We start from the raw sequence: 18019 nt of genomic DNA on the forward strand, positions 1-18019 counted from the left end.
GTGTTGTATTTTTTATTTTATTTTTTTTTATTTTATTTTTTTTTCCGTACAAACTAACAAGCTCAAGATAAAAATACATCCCAGTTTATTCTTTTCTCAGCTACATAAATTTTTCGGTAGAAAACTAGTAGGATAATGCGATTCATCTGTACAGTCGTTAATGACAAAATGTTCGAAGTTGAAACTAAATGTTTCTATATTTCATTTTTAGATCACACGAACTTCTTTATTACGCAGTAAAAATCCCTAAATTTGCCACGTTTCCCAGAATCAAAATTGCATTTCATGTTGTATTACTAGTTGTATTTTACGTACTGTTTAAAAATCTTTGTACTTCATTGCTACGTATAAATTTTTCAATTGCGAGTGAATCGCGGTATTTCGGTAAGAGTATAAAACTTGGAAGGATATCAAAGTTTGAAATTTCAATTTCAATTTTCGTCGAAGTTTCTCTCACTCTGTCATAATAATTTTTTTATGTAATACAAAAATCCCTAGACTATTCCAGAATTTCCAGTTTTAAGCGGCAGCCCTGATGATTGCGCATGGAAAATTAGCATCGTGTTGAAGTTGGTAACGTTATCGTAAAAATTGACGCTGCGAGATAACCGTTATTTCGCAATTTTGGAACTGTTTGAAATCAAGTAAACTGTAATAATACAAGACATACTTATTTTTTGCGATCCTAGTTACTTCAAAATCATTGCAGGAAAAAAAAAAAAAAAGAAAATATCAATTTTTACCAAACGTTTCGTTACTGTGACGTTACTAACTTCAGCGTCGTAAATTTGCATACAACGTTATTTCATTCAAACCAATCGAGAGCAAAGTTTGGAACAGTCATTACTTCGACGAAACTGTGGCTAAACGAGTAATTAGCGTGTCGCGATAATGAAAATATACAAATCGCAGGAATAATCGGGTGCTTCCTCAACTATGTGTGTATACAACAGTTTCGCAACGGATTAAGGATTCGCAATTGAACAGGGTAGTAACGAGATGTGACACCGCGTGCAAACTGTACACACATCGTTAAACCTAAATCACGCCTTCGATGGACAATGACCTTTTATTTTCTCAACATTCGAGAACAGTCAGCGCCTACTCATAATTCAAACATCGATGCACTTATCTGCAATGATAAATTTTCATTGGTACCTATATCAAGCATTTAACGCATTTAAAGGACATTTCCTTCTACACTGAGAAAAATTTCATTTGTCGTAGTAACTAGAAAAATTCAGTAAAACAGGTATCGTTGAAATAAATGTTTGAATATTGTTGGAATTACGAGAAACGAGGTACGCCTAACCATTTTGCGCTGTTGTCGATCCTTTTTTGGTAATTGCAGTGCAAAATCAGTTTGTGAGGTTTACTCTAGTTTTTTAGTCAAATAAGGCTTTAACGTCAATTTATTGTTGCAAAAGCATTAAATTTTCGCAACAGTTGCAAGAAAATATAGTAACAGCGATCGTAATGAGAAAGAATAGTAACGGATACTAGACTTTCTGGTAACAGCTAGAAAACTGATTTTCATTTTATACCTAAAACTGTATTTTTCGATTGTGGTAAAAGATAAAAATATTTAAGGGCTGAGCGGTAACCGAAACTAAAAATTACTCTCACAATCAGTGTATATTATCGTTTCTGCGTTTCAGTTCTGATTCACCCTCTTGAAAATAACTTGGCCGAAAAAAATTTTCATCATCTCGGTTTATCGTTGTTTACGAAGAAATTATTATCAATTATTCTATCATCGTTTTCATTATTCAGAAACAGCTAGAAGGAAACGTTGCATCATATTTCTTTTTTCATAATTCTGGTAAATCTCAAAAAATTACCGTATCCTCTGATATTTATCGTCTAGATATTTCTATTTTCGAAAAGTTTGCAGTGATCAAATTTCAACGCTTTGAACGTGTCTTTGTGTATGATGCTTGTATATAGTAGACGACTTGTACCGTTATATACACAACTAATAAATAGTGCTAAAATCGTATTTACGAAAGTGCAATAACCAGCGATGATCAGCATAAGCAAAACCAAGTGATAGTACGAAATGTTGTTATTGTGACTATAATAATTCAAAATACAGATACAGAGACAGCTGATTTTTTCGTCACAGTTGTGGATTGTTTTTTATTTTTCGGAAATTGCTGTTCTGGCTTCAAATACTCGTAGTTAACAACAAAATAATTTTCAACACATTTCAATTTTTGATATACTAACGCACTCGGGCAACATCAGATTTGTTAAAAAATATTCAATATTTTTTTAAATACACGCTGAAACCACATTTTTAAACTGCAAAAATCGAATAACTCTGATTTCGAATTTCGCGAGACATTGAACGAGGACTGTTTAAACGCAGAAATTGCGTCAAAGCTTCCCAATGATTCCTGCGTCAATGATCTACGGTTTTTTTTTTCTTCGCCAAATCGACTTCAAACTCATCGGAAATTCCGCCAATTATAAGTAAACGATCGGTAGTAATTATTCCGGTTTAACTCCAATTTCCATACATCATCGCGTATGTACGTAAGATGCAAGAAATACCCAAAATTTTAGACCTGTAAATTTATCGTGCACGAGAGAGACTTGTCGATAATTTTTTTCATTTAATTTTTAAGCGTTTGGATTTTCAGCACTTGATCCTGTTTTTTGAGAAAAGTATGAAAAAATCTGACTTGACGTTTAAAACGCTTGAAAATTGTGGGACATTTTTCTTCATCTGAAATTTAATATCTATGGCGCGTATGCCGACTTGCCTTAAGGGATTTATTTAAACCGTCACCGTTATCGTTCAACACTTTGTTTGCCCGAATACAGCCTGATGTGTAATACAAAATTTTACACAAGATTGAAAATTTCAAGTATAAACAATCGTGTAAACGCTTCGGATTCGGGCAATATAAGTCTTTTAAGTATTAATTCACACTTAAGCTTTCAACAGGTATAATGATTGAACATACCGGTTAATTATACTCAAAGTTAAATCTTATACGTGCTCTTGGTATCAAGCCTCTTGAAGTTAGGTGAAATCTTATAAACTCACTGCTCACACTTTCCTGAAGTCATGTGAAGTTACTTAAAGTGACCCAAAGTTATGTCAAGTGGCTGTTAACTCATGACTTTGTTTTAACTCATTAGAATTCAATCGAAGTCGGGTAAACTTCAGTCGTACGAATTTAGTTGAATTAAAGACATAATATTTGAAATTATCTAACTAAGAAACCTCGATTTGTGCATTTTCACCTCAGTATCCGCCTGTATTGGAAATCGGCAAACCAAAAACTCCCTAAAAACGATGGATTTTAGATTATTTGAATTCAACTTAGTATATGTATAAATATCGGAAAAAGAATAGGTGGTGAAATTATTGATTATAAAATTTTTAAGGTTTTTCTATATCGAAAAATTAAACTTCGGCAGAAATTGAACATTTACATTGTGTTTTACGCGACACTTTGACAAACGACGTAAAATTTTTTACGTCAGCACCTCCATTACCTTAATCGTATGACGTGTTCGGTTTGGTTTATACGCCATTGTTACCACTACTACCTATGTATTTACCGATGGATAGCCTCGGGCAAACAAACGGACTCTCGGCGCGACGGGATGGCGGTAAAGTAGCCTCAAAAAATATAGTGCGAGGCTCAATTGTGAAACATGCATTCGAATGAGAGAGAGAGGGAGAGAGAGAGAGAGAGCCACAAGCGGACAAATTACCAATTTTGGAAACTATTGTCCGTAGAATCACGATCAAGATATCCGTCTAAATGCAGTAAAGCCGGTCGCGTTTTGTTCGCGTTTATCGCGTTAACTTGGCAGCCATCTACCGGATTACGTCGCAAGTTTTAAATAAATGAAGAAACGCCATCTTGCGGCCATTTTTAGTAGTACCAACACAGATGTACAGAGTACACGCAAAAATTCTAATTATTATTATACTTGGATCATTTTCTTACCCAATTGAAACGTTTTTGCACAACGTAAACCGGCCACTTAAGCCTCAAAGACGTAAGGAAGACGTCGGTGAAACTTTCATTGAAATCGGGTACGCCAGTTTTTGTCTTTATTGCGAACATACATGTGTAAACGAACTATTTCATGCCGGTGTAGATTTGGATACGGATGTAAGGAAGCGCATTAGGAAGGTTAACGAATTGGAAGGTATCAAGTTTACGATTCGCGAAATAATATCAAGGATTGCACTCAAATGTCAAAAGATTCAACAGTTGGTTGTTTCTGGTTGAGAATCTACGATAAATAATATTGAAAGCACTTCGGCATCTCTTTCGTAATAAAATGAATGAAATGGCACGATACGAAATAAAAAAAGACTCTCGATATTAAACGATTATAATTCAATACAAATAATACGGAGCAGAAGAATCGATTTCACTGAATCGGAGCTTGCCCGTACAACTTCTCATCTGGGAAAGACAACACGCAGTAGGCATGAACGATAGTTATCGATGCATAAGTAATACGTGTGTGTGTGTATATAACGTATGCACATAATTACTGCTAGCATGTATGTACATCGATTACCATGTGAATAGGTGAGAAATACCTTGCCAGGGTGTTTACGAATAACAGGTGAAACGGCGGTACGAGAGCCGAGATAATATAATCAAACGTTTGTATGCATAAGTAGCGATATTGCTATAAGACCTTACTTCGGTGAGAGAAACTGAGAGAAAGAAATACTTCGTGATAACGCCGCCGCGTGAGTAAATTGGACTTGTACGTTAGCCTAATGATTGCATTTCGTCGGTATGTGTAACCGTTTCGCGGTGGGTATTTGAAACACATACACGCATACACACACACACACATACACATCATATAACGTATCCGTTATATATACATATATATGTCTGACTCTGCGTAAGTTACGCGATGTTCGTAAGGAAGAATGAATAATATGTTGTGTACATACCGCGTGTGTGCATTACATTAGCTGAAGCTTGATAAAAACCAAATACACTTCCTACTACTTAATGTCATCACTAAGTGCGTCACTTGTTAATATATATCAAATTCGCCAGGTTTTCAGAACTTTTCAATTATGGACAACACGACAAGCTTACTTACATGCTGTGGTTGTAAGCTACTTGAATACTACAGACATCTACTGTTGGAAGCGTTTTTGAGAGGATGTTATAGTCAATCGTTATCGACTGAGGGAAATTTCGCTCATGTTGATCATCGTCAAAGCTTACGTTGCATTACTGAGAAAATACCGTGGAAAGTATTCCGCACGTTTCTACACGTGATGTCGAACAAAAGTATCCGATAGCCTTTTCGCTACATGCGAACATAACTCGTGGAAATGTATTTCTGCAATTAGTGGTGATCCGATTACAGAATTACATTTCTTGCCCGCATTGTTGCGTGAAACAAAATTTTTTTTTTGATATATTTATCTGATATCGCACGTAGAATTGAACTGACTGCCGTATTTTTCAATCGATGCTGCGTAGGGTATGATAATTAAATTAAGTGATGTTTTACTCAGTCGGTACAGACTGACTATATCATTCTTTTATTAAATTATTAAAACGAGTGAAGTCATAGCTGAAAGCTTCGAACGTATAAAGTCATTATTCATTTGACGTCAGTTATTTGAATTGTATGAAATGTAGCTCGAGTACTTCATGTGTAAAGCCACTTGAAGTTAGGTATTGAAATGATAAAATCGTTTGAATTCCTGTCACAGGTAAACCTGTATAAAGTCAACTTATAGTGAAATCAGGCAAGTTTGGAAAAAGTTACAATTTACTGAAAATGATGTATCACTTTTGAAGTCTCGGAAAGTTGTATATTGCAGTTAAGTCACGCGATAAGTCACTGGAAGTTACTTCTAAAATCACGCGAAGCATCTTGAAATCATGAGAATCTAAAGTTCCTTAAATACAAACTAGGGATTCATTTCAAGTATAGGCAAGAAAAAAAAAAAAAAATTTGGAGACGAGTACAGCAGCGAGTTTTGCAGAAGAACGTTCAAAACCTGATAAGTTCAGCTTTTAATGAAAAGTCAAACCAGTCGACAAAAACGCACGAGAACATTTCATCTACACATGTGACTCAAAGTACCGTTTGAACGCCATAATTTTTCCGTCAGCCTGATCAGTTCTAAAAGATTAAATGTAGCAAAGGAAGATGAGCGAAATATTGCAACTAATATTATACGAAGTTGAGAAAAAGCGATATGCAATATTTTTCTTCTGAAACATGCCGGCGAAACCGCAGCAACAACAAACCAACCTAATTATACAATATTCTCATTAGTTAAATCATTTCGAACTGCTGTTCATTATGTACGCACAACACACGTGCGAAGTGTGCTGTATACACATACTACATATACATATGTAATAAATTGTGTAAGAATAATTATAACTGCGTTATAACCGTCGGAGCTGTCAAAGCTGTCGAAGCCAGTTTACATTTAGTCAACACAATCCCGAATCGTGGTGAGTGTTGCAAGTTAACGACCTGATTAAATATATGTTGATCACATTTTACGTATCCTGCGGCAACATTCCGTCAACTCCGTCTAATATTCATAGACGAATTTTTTTCGTGAGATTGAAGCCGTTAATGTTTACGTAAAACGAAACATTGGGAGGAAATAATTGCTAAAAACTACAGGCGAACTTTGAACGTGCTAAGTTTCTGAAATATTCAAACGATTTTTTACGTTAACATTACGCACTTTAAGGGGTTTCCCTGGTCGATGCCATTTTTTTATTTCTGCGTCAAATGAAAATGTATTGAAGTATTTTTGATCAGAATTGCATACAGAATCACGCTGTTAATCCCCTTTTCATGTTTAGATATTTGGAGATATAAACTTCAACGTCGAAAGGGCACTCCCTTAGGTGTTAAATTTTTTTTCTATTGCAGTCTGTTGTACTTAACAGGGGATGTTTTACCGAGAAAAAATGTCACCGCGATTACAATGCCTCATAATTACTCAGATTTTATAGAGCGATCAGAGGAGATAACTTGAGGAGATAAATAAATTTTACTTCGATTATGTGATTTCTCATGATTTCTAAGATTTCATATGATTTCTCAAGATTGGAAACAGATTTATGTAATCCTGAATGATTTCTCATGACTACCAATGATTACCAATACAGGATTTTATTTCGATATTAGTGATTGCAGTAGGATTTCGGAGATTGCGAAATCATTCCGAATGATTTTGACACCATAATTACTTGAGTGGAAGACCCCTTTGTATTTGAAAGAGGAACTGATAATTGCTGACTATAAAGTATCACGAAAATATTGTCGGACGGAACGCACCTTGTATCTTCGAGATACGTTTTAGAATACCAAAAATATCTTTCTACCCTGAGTTATTCCAGCGGCATAACCTAAAAAATCTCTACTTGTAAAGACATATCAATAAATACATAAAACACATCAAGGAGTGTAGTACCATCTATTTGGCATTGTCACGTTCGCGTCTCATTCTATAAACATCGATATTATGACTGAGTTTTCTTTTCTGTATCGTCAGTCTTCATTTATAATACATCACTGTATAAGCGTCGAGACGTTGTAGATTGGCTCTCTAGAGTCACCGATGCAAAGGTTCCTAACAATGCGAGAGACTGTAATTGAGTGCTATTTTACAAATCGCGGGATCTATCGCTCTTTTTTCAGTATAGATGAGAACGGCAAAAATCAATGAAGAATTACCATATCTACTACAGGAGTTATTATAAAAAAAGCTCTCCGCAGAAGTTCGACATGCAAAATTAATGAAGAATAAAAACAAAAATGATGATGCACGAAACGAGATATGAACCGCGGCTGCATCGTTATGTAACGAGTCAATTATTGGCAATAGACGAGCGTCAAACGAGTTTATTCTACAGTTTCGCGTGCTGGATGGAATATGTGCGGTATAATATTCGCACACTCTGAACCTGCTCAAAAGAATGTGATAATACGTTTCTCCAGAAGAGGATTGACCAGCAGATTACATTGATTTTTATAGTTGGTTAGTTTGAGAAACTTTTGCAGAAAACGGAAGAAAAACAAACAAGGAATGCAAATAGCTTTAAAAAATATTTACTTAGACGAAAATTTTTGACTTATTTTTCAATTATTTTTGTTGGATGTGTAAAACTAGAAAACTGTTCTGCACAAGAATTCTCCTGTAGGATAATTCATGCAGTATCATTTCTGATGTGAATCTCGAATTCCTTCCTGTAGGGAAACGTTCCGTAGAAAAATATTTCTGTAGAAACGAGTCTGCAGAACATGTTCTGTAGAATCTTTGCCCTAAGAACTAATTTCTGTAAAATCAATCCTCCTTCCTCCACACTAGTTTAGATAAACGAACTTGTAAGATCGCCACTTGTAAGAATGAACTTGTAGGACTGATCCGTTTAGAACCGTTCCTCTTCCGCCGATTCTCAATTTAATTTGGGTTAGGGTCGACGGTGCATGCACTGAATTCGGGAGTGAGAGAGACGGAAAATACTTACTTCTCTGTCGCACATCACATCCCGTCACTATGAGCACACCTTGCAGCGTAAATCGAAATAAAAAACTTTGACACTGATCGGCCTACCCCCACCCCTGTCGTATTCAGACCTGCATGTAAGAACATGAATTCGATAACTTCGTAGATAACTGTTGTGAAGACACGCCATTAGACATAGAATAAAATATAGACAGAAGAGAAGAAACCCACGTGACCTAATTCACTAGATTATAGGGGAAAACGAGCTAGATTTTCGAAAAAGTTAGCCACTATGCGTTTTATACCCTAAACTGACAGAAGCAGTAATAAATATGCAGTGTTTTAATCGGTTTTTTTGCAAAATTTCGACTACACATCGATACTGATATTCCAACATCGCGTTTCCCCGAATTTCGGTCAACTGATCGTGAGTGAGTGTGAAGAAATTTTACGTCTGCAGCGATCGTGCAGCGAGCGTTCTGCTCCGAACTTGTCCGACAAGATTCCAACGTTGGGCAAATACACTATATTATATCCACATATGAAATTCGTACGTGTCATGTTTTATTATACACAGGAGTGTTTGTATTTACGCGAGCGGCAAAACGGATATGGTTTTCTGCCGCACGTGATAAAAAATGACCAACAACGAAATTGGCAACGATTTTCTTCTTCCTTGGATACTCAATTTTGACCGCAATTTTGGTTTGTCCCTGTGCCACATATAACTGTATAGAATTTTTATCAAATATCGCGATCAAATATGAGGAAAGAAATGTTTTCTCAATTTAAATAAATATGATATTTCACTTGAAAACAAAATTGTTGATTCACCACACATAAATTTAACAAATCTTTTCTCTCTGTGTGATATGTTTGATTGTATATTCTGTGTACATGATTTTAATTGCCACGGAGCAAAAGATTCAAGGCTCCTGACTTTTCAAGTCAAACAAAATTCAAGTTCATCGGAGTGAAGGTCGTTTCGAACTTAAGCCTGCAATAAACACGCCGACAATGCGCCCGTTGCAGTTCATCGATATTCAAAGACGTCATTCGTCGACGCTGCAACTCGGCTTCCATTCAAACACCATCGTAATCCCGACGGTTTTATCATCAACATTCACCCTGTTTTTTACAAGTAATGAATTTCCAAACAAGATGGTTTTCCCACGTAATGAAATTGTCAACATATTAATTGCAAGTTTTTGTTTCAGTTGCGTAAAAGTGTTCTTGACCTCAATCAAAATAAGTTGCAGCGTTCATTTTTTTTTTTTTCAAGATTATTAGACATCGTTCAGGTATGACGACAGTTATTTTGGACGAAAATACCCCAAGGACCAACATTCTATTTTTTTTTCTTTCTTATTCTCCACTCGAAGAAAAAAAAAAGGTATTGTATTCACCTCGGAAATAAGAGAAATTTCGAATTGACGCTGTGATTCGAGACATTACACATTCACTTCTCATCAACTTTAGATGAATATTTCGCAGTGTATCTGTGTGTAACAAATTTTTGACCAACGATAATTCGAAAACAAATAAACCGATTTCAATGGAATTAGTCTTCATGTACCTAAAAAAATCTATCGATTCATCCCGAACTATTTACGAAACTGGCGATAATTTCTCTGCAGACTAATCCTCATTTCAGACCAATCGATTCATTCAATTAACTGATTGCTTTGTTTTTCGACAGCTTGATGGTCGGTTATTTCGAAAACATTAAATTGCGTTTTTACTATATTTTGTACAATTAGTTTTGAGGAGATTCGCCCAAACGTTTTATTATACTACAATATCACCAATGCATAGAAAAATAGAATCGATGACATTAGTGAATACACAATAACTAACTTTATTAAGGATAAGATATCTACTCACTGATCGTATTTTACATGTATCGGCGTAAAATTTCCGCGGATTCACATTTCGCAAGAATACACACGAATTCTGAAACATAAAACGAAGATTGGGACGATTTAACTTGGCGACTGCAGCGGCAGGTGCATCGGCATCTGCAATGGCGACGTCTCGACGTCGCGGCGTCAGCGTCACTATAACAACACAATATACGCAGTGCCGCCAGGCGACGAAGCACGCAACTGGAATATTGTGAACGCCCTACGTCATTCGACAGTGAATCAACCGAAGATGAGGAACAAAAATCGCCCCGGGCGATATTGTTGCCATCATGCACTAACTAAATTTATACATTATATACTGCATAAATATATCACACGTTAATTTTATGCATCTACGATTGCGTTACTACGACGATAGCTCCTTATGCGAATAAAATTGGCGATAATAGTAATAGAAATAATAATCATCGTAATTTTATTATAACAATGGCACTACATTAACATAAAACAAAAATAAGAATACATGTACGAGGAACTCCATGCGGTTTCACCTCGATCAGATTAGTTGACCTACCGAAAGCGATACTTTTTAGTATATATAAAATTAATGTATTCTTGGAAATGTCTTTCAAATATAAAAATATAAAAAATACTGCAATTTTGAAGAAAAATTTATGTGTATCGATTCTCCATATCAACTCCTTTAAAGATAGTTTAAAATCTTGCAGATTCGTACGATTCACTCTGGTATCGGTAATTTTATTCGAAAAATTATTTGTTACATTAGTCGGTAAAACGGATTTTCTTTTTTTTCAATACCCAATTCGATACTGCCATTTGTCGATCGAAACCAACATTGGTGCAATGTTGTAAAATTGAATATTTAACAATGCAAACACAATGAAAGAAGTGTTTTAGTGAATACTACTGAAAATTCTACGCAAAATGATGAAATTTCAATATCTTAAAAAAAATTTATTCAGAAACGCGTGATAATTCCAGTTGGCAGAGAATCAAGATCAGCGGTGGTTGATCGCGCAAAGTTCATTTAAAGAAACTTTTCGGTATTTGTTCCCTCTCACGATAAATTATTACATTCGGCAAGTTTCATGCGTTTATAAATTTTTGAAGCTTTCAATTAAACCCCATATCAGTACGATCCAGTTCTGTTATTTCCTACATCCATCGTCGAAATAGTCAGATCGATCAATAATTTTCGTCGTCGCCACGTCGTTTCGACCGTACACTTTTTGGTGTATATGGATATACAAAACAGTGATAAATACGGTTGTCCGTCTTGTATAATTGACCCGTGATCACGGTCATCCCCCTGAACTCACCACTGCTCGTATACTAAAAAATTGTACGCGTCTTGTCCCCGTTTTTTAGTTCCTCTACGTAGCGCTAGTACTAGACTTCTGACACGCTCGCTGCCCTCGCTGACCGCGTGTAAGCTCGTCAGGTAACTACTAGCGCCACTAGTGGTGGAAATTGGCGACAGAATCGAGGGACATTTTGCGAACCACTTTTAGCAGCGTGTGTCAGGGGGCTGACCTGTATGTAAGACCGTGCCCGTGATATAGCCAAATGCTATGAGTATAAAGGACATTTAACGACATAGAAAATCGCTAACCCGTACGAAATTTATGTGAAGGCCTCTGGTGGCGAAAACTGAACAGCCCTGTTGAGAAACCGATTGACCGCATTTAAAAGTCCCCATAAATTCCCCTAGCTCGTCCCAGAGGCACGATGGCGGTAAAAGCACATGACGTTTACACGAGATCCAAATCCTCCTGTAATTTTTCTTCGTATCTTCGTATGAATAGTGTTTTTACGAAATTATGACCGACATTGGTATCCAAAAGGCAACCTCAAACAATGTGTTAAAAATTGATATGGGTATGGTGGGAAAGTTTTTCAATAAAAACGATGATTCCGCCAAACCTGAATGACGTGAAGTAAAACCGGCAGGTAAGTCATAATATGTTGATTCAGTAAGTATGTGTGATTCGTAAAAACTTTCAATATTTTATGTCAACTTTTCGAAACTGCATTGTACCCTCACAATGAATGTCAATCGCCGTGTGCTTCATTAATTGTGTTTTCCATATACTTCTTATACCGAGGAGAATTTACAGATATTATTTATTTATTAAAATGAATAAGCATCTACATTTTCTACATATATAACCCGGCAGATATACCTTCTATATAACTAGGTTTGCACAAGAAAGCACGTCGCTGCGCTCAGCATGCACTGTGGGACAAAAATCAGTCCAGAGCACAAAACGCGTAGCAAATCGTACGTCGTAACATCGATGGCGAACAAAGCCCAAGATTCAATAAAATCTGCAAATGTCACGAGTGTGCGGTGCCAACTGATATATACAAAACAATACATTTTGACATAAAATAGGTGTGAAATATTATCAATTTAGTATCTTGTTTGACAAGTGTATGCAAGCGTGCTATCGCCTCTCTCACGTGGGTTCTTTGAAGAAGCGTAGATCCAGCACCTACAGGAGTCAGCTGATACTGGCAAAAAGCGAAGGACAAGGGTTGGAATATACAGAAACCTGGATTCTCACTGAGCAACGCATTTCGAAAACAATTCGTCAAACGAGTTGCGGTTCAAGTATTTGCTGGCCTTGGTGTCTCCTTTTTCGGCCTTGTTAACCCGAAAACTTGATTGTATTGTATTCTGTGCAAGCTAGTCCCATGTTTGTTCTTATTCAGATTCTGTTCATTCATTTATCATCATAGGAGTTGGGAATTTTTTGTGGTACACAGTGCAAGCTATATAGTTGGCAGATAATTACTTGAACACTATTCATGGTTTGATACATTCTTCAAGACATAACTTTGAGCGAAAACATGTATGAAATGTATAGTGTTTTACGTAATCTATTGCTCTGTCTGTCCTGAACATGGAAACATTCTTTCCATATTTTCGACACTAAAAGCTTCGACTGAAGTAGAATTGGTGTAACATGTGCATGGATAGATAGTTTTTCAAATACGAACGACCGAACACAAGATCAAACACCAGCATCGAGGAACCATTCACTTGAAGAAAATCACTGCAAATCACTAGACATAAAGATGTACTGTAATACTGAAAATCAATTGGAAATCAGTAAAATTCCGAACACCTTCAAACGTTTAGGAACCACTTGAAGATTAGTGGAATGCAAACTATTTTTGAATATTGGACATCACCAGGAAATCACTTGTGCTTCGTTGATGATTTCAAAGCGAATGGCCCCTTCAACGATCATCGTAAAATCTGTCCACAGATTTCTTTGTACAACTTTAAAGTGCATCAAAAGTAATTTTATTAATCACATTAGAAAGATTTGAAACTTTTACATATTCAGAATTTGATGTCAATAATATTTAACCTCGGCTTAATACGGCTGTGTATTTTATTTCTTTTTAACAAACCAACTATAATTATGAATTCGTGGGAGTTACGTGTTGCCAACGTAGTGTGTTTCGGTTTTTGTCTTTATTGCCTTTTTGTTCTATTTAATTATCAATTACCAACACTCATTTACGTAATTGGAAGTGTCATCTCATATGAGGTAATTCCTCTTTTATACTTGCTTCAACACCTTGCATATTATTTACACCAAAATGTCTTATTTTGTCAAACCTATTTGTATATTATTTTATTTTATTTTGTTCGTGACAGATATTTAAATAAAATTGTTCTGAGGAGGGCCCCCACCAGGGCCGAAACGTTAACACGATAAAAAGTGTTTTGAGTTGTGACCTTCATATCCAAGAATAACTTTAATCAACAAATCTCCAAGGTCAAGATAAATCATCTTCAACAATATTTAACCTCATTTTTAATGTACTTGGCGAAAGGTTTTTGCACCACAAGTGTTTTTTGAGGGGATAAATACATTTTTCAAATCTTGCATTGAATAATTTTCATAAACGGAGTCTTAAAATATTCGTGATTTTATTTTCAGATTCATCAAAGCGGCCCCAAAAAATCTACAACTATAAATTTATCTGTAACGAACAGTGAACAAGTTATTCATAACTTCCTGAAAGCCCGCAATGAAAAAGTAACTAATATCTGTAATTTTTTCTGATTTCTAAATGTTGCCACAAAATTCTAAGAGCTTAGCTAGCGACGGCTTCCAACTTCATACATGGATAGAGGGGCAAAAAAGATACGAGTGATTATAACTGACACTGCTATATATACCATAAAAAAAAAAAAAAACATCGGGACCGATGACCGTACAACGCAAGATGAAACCGCATTGAATTCCCCCGTTAAAAAAACAGATGTTTATTGCTCGGGAATTTACTGACCCAACTTACGCATGCGCGTATATATCGTATCAAAAGCAACGTGCACATAAACACACACGCTAAATAGCTACGGAAACAATTTTTTCTTCTGTTTTTAATTATAATTAATAATGATCGCAATAGTGTAAACATGTAATGATTTTAATATTACATTATATCTTTGCTTATATTTATGTACAGTGTATATAACCTTGCATATCTCGTCGACAGGCTATAATGAATACTATAAATGCCCACTACTCATAGTGTTTTAGTAACGAGTTTTTTGGAGGTTGGAAAAACCTATTTGTAACAGGCCGATCGAATCGAATCACCGCGCGCTGTTAGTGCGGCTAACACGGTGGCTCTCAAATTTTCGATAGAAAAAAGCGGGAGAACTGTCAATATTTGTTGTCTTTTTTTTATTTATTTATTTTTTTTTATTTGTAATTTTGTGCACTTTAGTGATGAATTCCTCTTTCTTCTATTTTTAAACCCTTCTGTGTTTAATCGACGGTCATTTGAAACCAAGTTTAGGGACGTTATGTTTTCTAATGTCATACGCAGTAGTCAAAAAATAAATATATGTGATCGCAAAATGTCTACCAATTGCAAGGGGGGAAATTTTCTTAAAGATACAACCTATCAGTTTTGAAACTTTATATAAATCATTAACTTTTAATATGGCGGACATAAAATCGAGGTTGAAATAAAAACGTAATACACAGTTACATCAAGAGTAGGCATAAAAAAAGTTACCCCTGTAAACTTTCGGCAGCGGAATTTAACGAATATGTCAAAAAATTGAAGATTCTCTGCACAGATCAAATGATAGATTGGCCATTTCAATGTTCACGTTTCCGATCTAAGGCTGAAGAAAACGACCGCTAATAAATTAAATCCATGAGTCGGCCGATGACTACAATTCAATAACTATAATAACACATGACATGGTTATAAAAACCCACAAAAGCATACAATTTAAGTAACACATGTGGCGTGGATCAATGGGGTAAATAAACGGTTTGTGAACGTTTGTTAAACCGTATAATACTTTATATACGTATATCAGCCGTTCGTATAATTGTGCCTCAGTGAACTGCAGAATAAATGTATGTACATTTAAAAGGAGCTGTCGGTCTAATCTATCCATTAAACGTTCCTTACCGGCGTCTTATGAATGTGACAGCACTACTTCAATAGGATGTCGTAACATGAATCGAACATCCATCTTTTGAAGACAGAAATAATAATTTCTACTAGCTGATTCATTGTGTCGGTTTAAAATCATTTTACTCCAATGTAAATCTTTTCATCTGTTTATGAATAGACAAGATTTACGAGTAAAATATAAATAGATTCGACGGAAAAATAAACTTTTACGCAACGTACGTACACTATAAATATAAAATGATGCAGTAAACATAATCAACAAAGGAACAGCGGGCAAATTACAATCACCTAAATTGATTCGACTCAAATCTAGGCAACAAGCTGGTCAATCGTTTTGCTTCATTGTTTGAACTGTGCAAATAACAAATAATTTTTTAGATTTTTATCGTATTTGCAGTAGTGCAAGTTAGAAACTTGAAATTTCAAACCGCTCGATTTGTAAGTAAGTGTCTGAATATTTTTTTTTAATCTAAATTTATAAATTTTAATCGGAAAATCTTTTCATCTCAATTATTATACTCGGTCTGACGATTTTCGAGATGTTAGGGAGATCTTAGGAAACTGTGAAGAAAAACCACACGAAAAAACCAAAATTAAAAAACCGTGTACACGTGTATCGTATACACGATGTATACGTATTAGACTTGACGTCACGATAATGCATACCAAACACGCGATATGTAATAAAACAAGATCCGTCGACAGAGAACACAGGCGGCAAGGGATGTCGTAGTTTAAAAAGTTGGCCCACGACAAATTGTTAACATTATGGTTGATGATTGGCGGCGATTGGGCCTACATTGCAAAGGCCTTGAGACATTAGGATGCATGTGTATACATCGATGTGTAACTGCCATCTGTGGCTATGCCGATGACGCAGTGAGTGACGAACGCGATAATGCGTTCCGACTGCTCAATGAGCTCTCCTCGGGATCTACGTTAACTGGTTTTTTGTATCATTTTTCTGTTGAAAATAAAATCAGGTTCCCTCGACTCAAAGACTGATTGAGAATGATTAAAATTTTAATTCAATTCGGTTCAACCGTGAATAAGTCGTCGAGCAATCTCTCGAACATAAACGTACCTACATTTGAAATACTCGAGAATTTATTAAAAATCTAGCAGTATTCAACAATTGGTCCTGAATTAAACAGCCAATGAAAACCGCTATTCGATCCGAATAGTGAGTCTTTTGGTTGCTCTTCGAAATCATTGTCAGTATTGAACGAATTGAACTCTTAATAGGGTTCCAAACCTTCGCTGAAGGTGATATCGAACTTCTTGAAAAAACCCTTCTCTTGATTAGTTTCAAAGAAGACTTAAGTTGAAGTTTCGAGAATTTCGAGGAGTTTGTTTGCGAGTAAATCAAATTCAAAACTTATATTGTGCGGTAGTCGAAAAACCGGTACATGAAAGTATCGTGACTTAGCCACAAGATTGCAGTGGTTTTACGATAGTCATTATACTTTCTATAACTTCTTCGAGAATATGATCATCATTTTTTAGTAACTAATATGATTTTGTTAGCCCATTAGTTTAATTAATCTTCTTGATTAAGAAATGTTGACTGCTTGGTTGGAAATGATTTCTAACCTGCTTACGTTGAATTTTTCTTTCGAATAGACTGAATTATAAGAGTAAAAGTATTCCATGTGTTTTGTCCTAATGAACCGCCTTAAATCCTGATACTGATATTCAATATTGCACGTTAGAATCCGCCATAGGCAAAACCATATTAATATTATATGAAATTCATTAAATGTTAAATGTTCCCGCGGCGTTACACGCAATTCTATTTTTGCACCCTCTTAAAAATCTATTTTTGAAATAGAACAACACAGTTGTAAATTGTAAAGACGTCCCTCAGACGCGTTTCAAGCCATCAACGGAAATGAATCGTGCCGCCGAAAATAGACGTGGTAGACTATTTGAGTACATTTCGTCTTAGATTATTTCAGTATATTTTCCAATCACATGTTCCTATTTTATACATATACCTCATATGAGTAAATGCTGACCGCTACCTTTCACATATTGGTACCTTAAAACGACACAAGAATTTAGATTAGCAACGAATGGTGAACAATTAATGTCTCAATTATTAAGCATTCCACATTAAAACGGATCATGATTTATAAATTAATAATGGTACATTCTTTGAAAAAATGCTTCG

General features: G+C 35.5%; 1 protein-coding gene across 1 annotated transcript in view; it reads right to left on the minus strand.

The window, feature by feature from the left end:
* NFAT (NFAT nuclear factor) overlaps positions 1-18019 on the minus strand; it is a 68738-nt gene that overhangs the window by 46603 nt on the left and 4116 nt on the right. The gene's annotated exons all lie outside the window — the stretch shown is intronic.

This window comes from Neodiprion pinetum, chromosome 5 (assembly GCF_021155775.2).
Source record: "Neodiprion pinetum isolate iyNeoPine1 chromosome 5, iyNeoPine1.2, whole genome shotgun sequence".
NCBI lineage: Eukaryota > Metazoa > Arthropoda > Insecta > Hymenoptera > Diprionidae > Neodiprion > Neodiprion pinetum.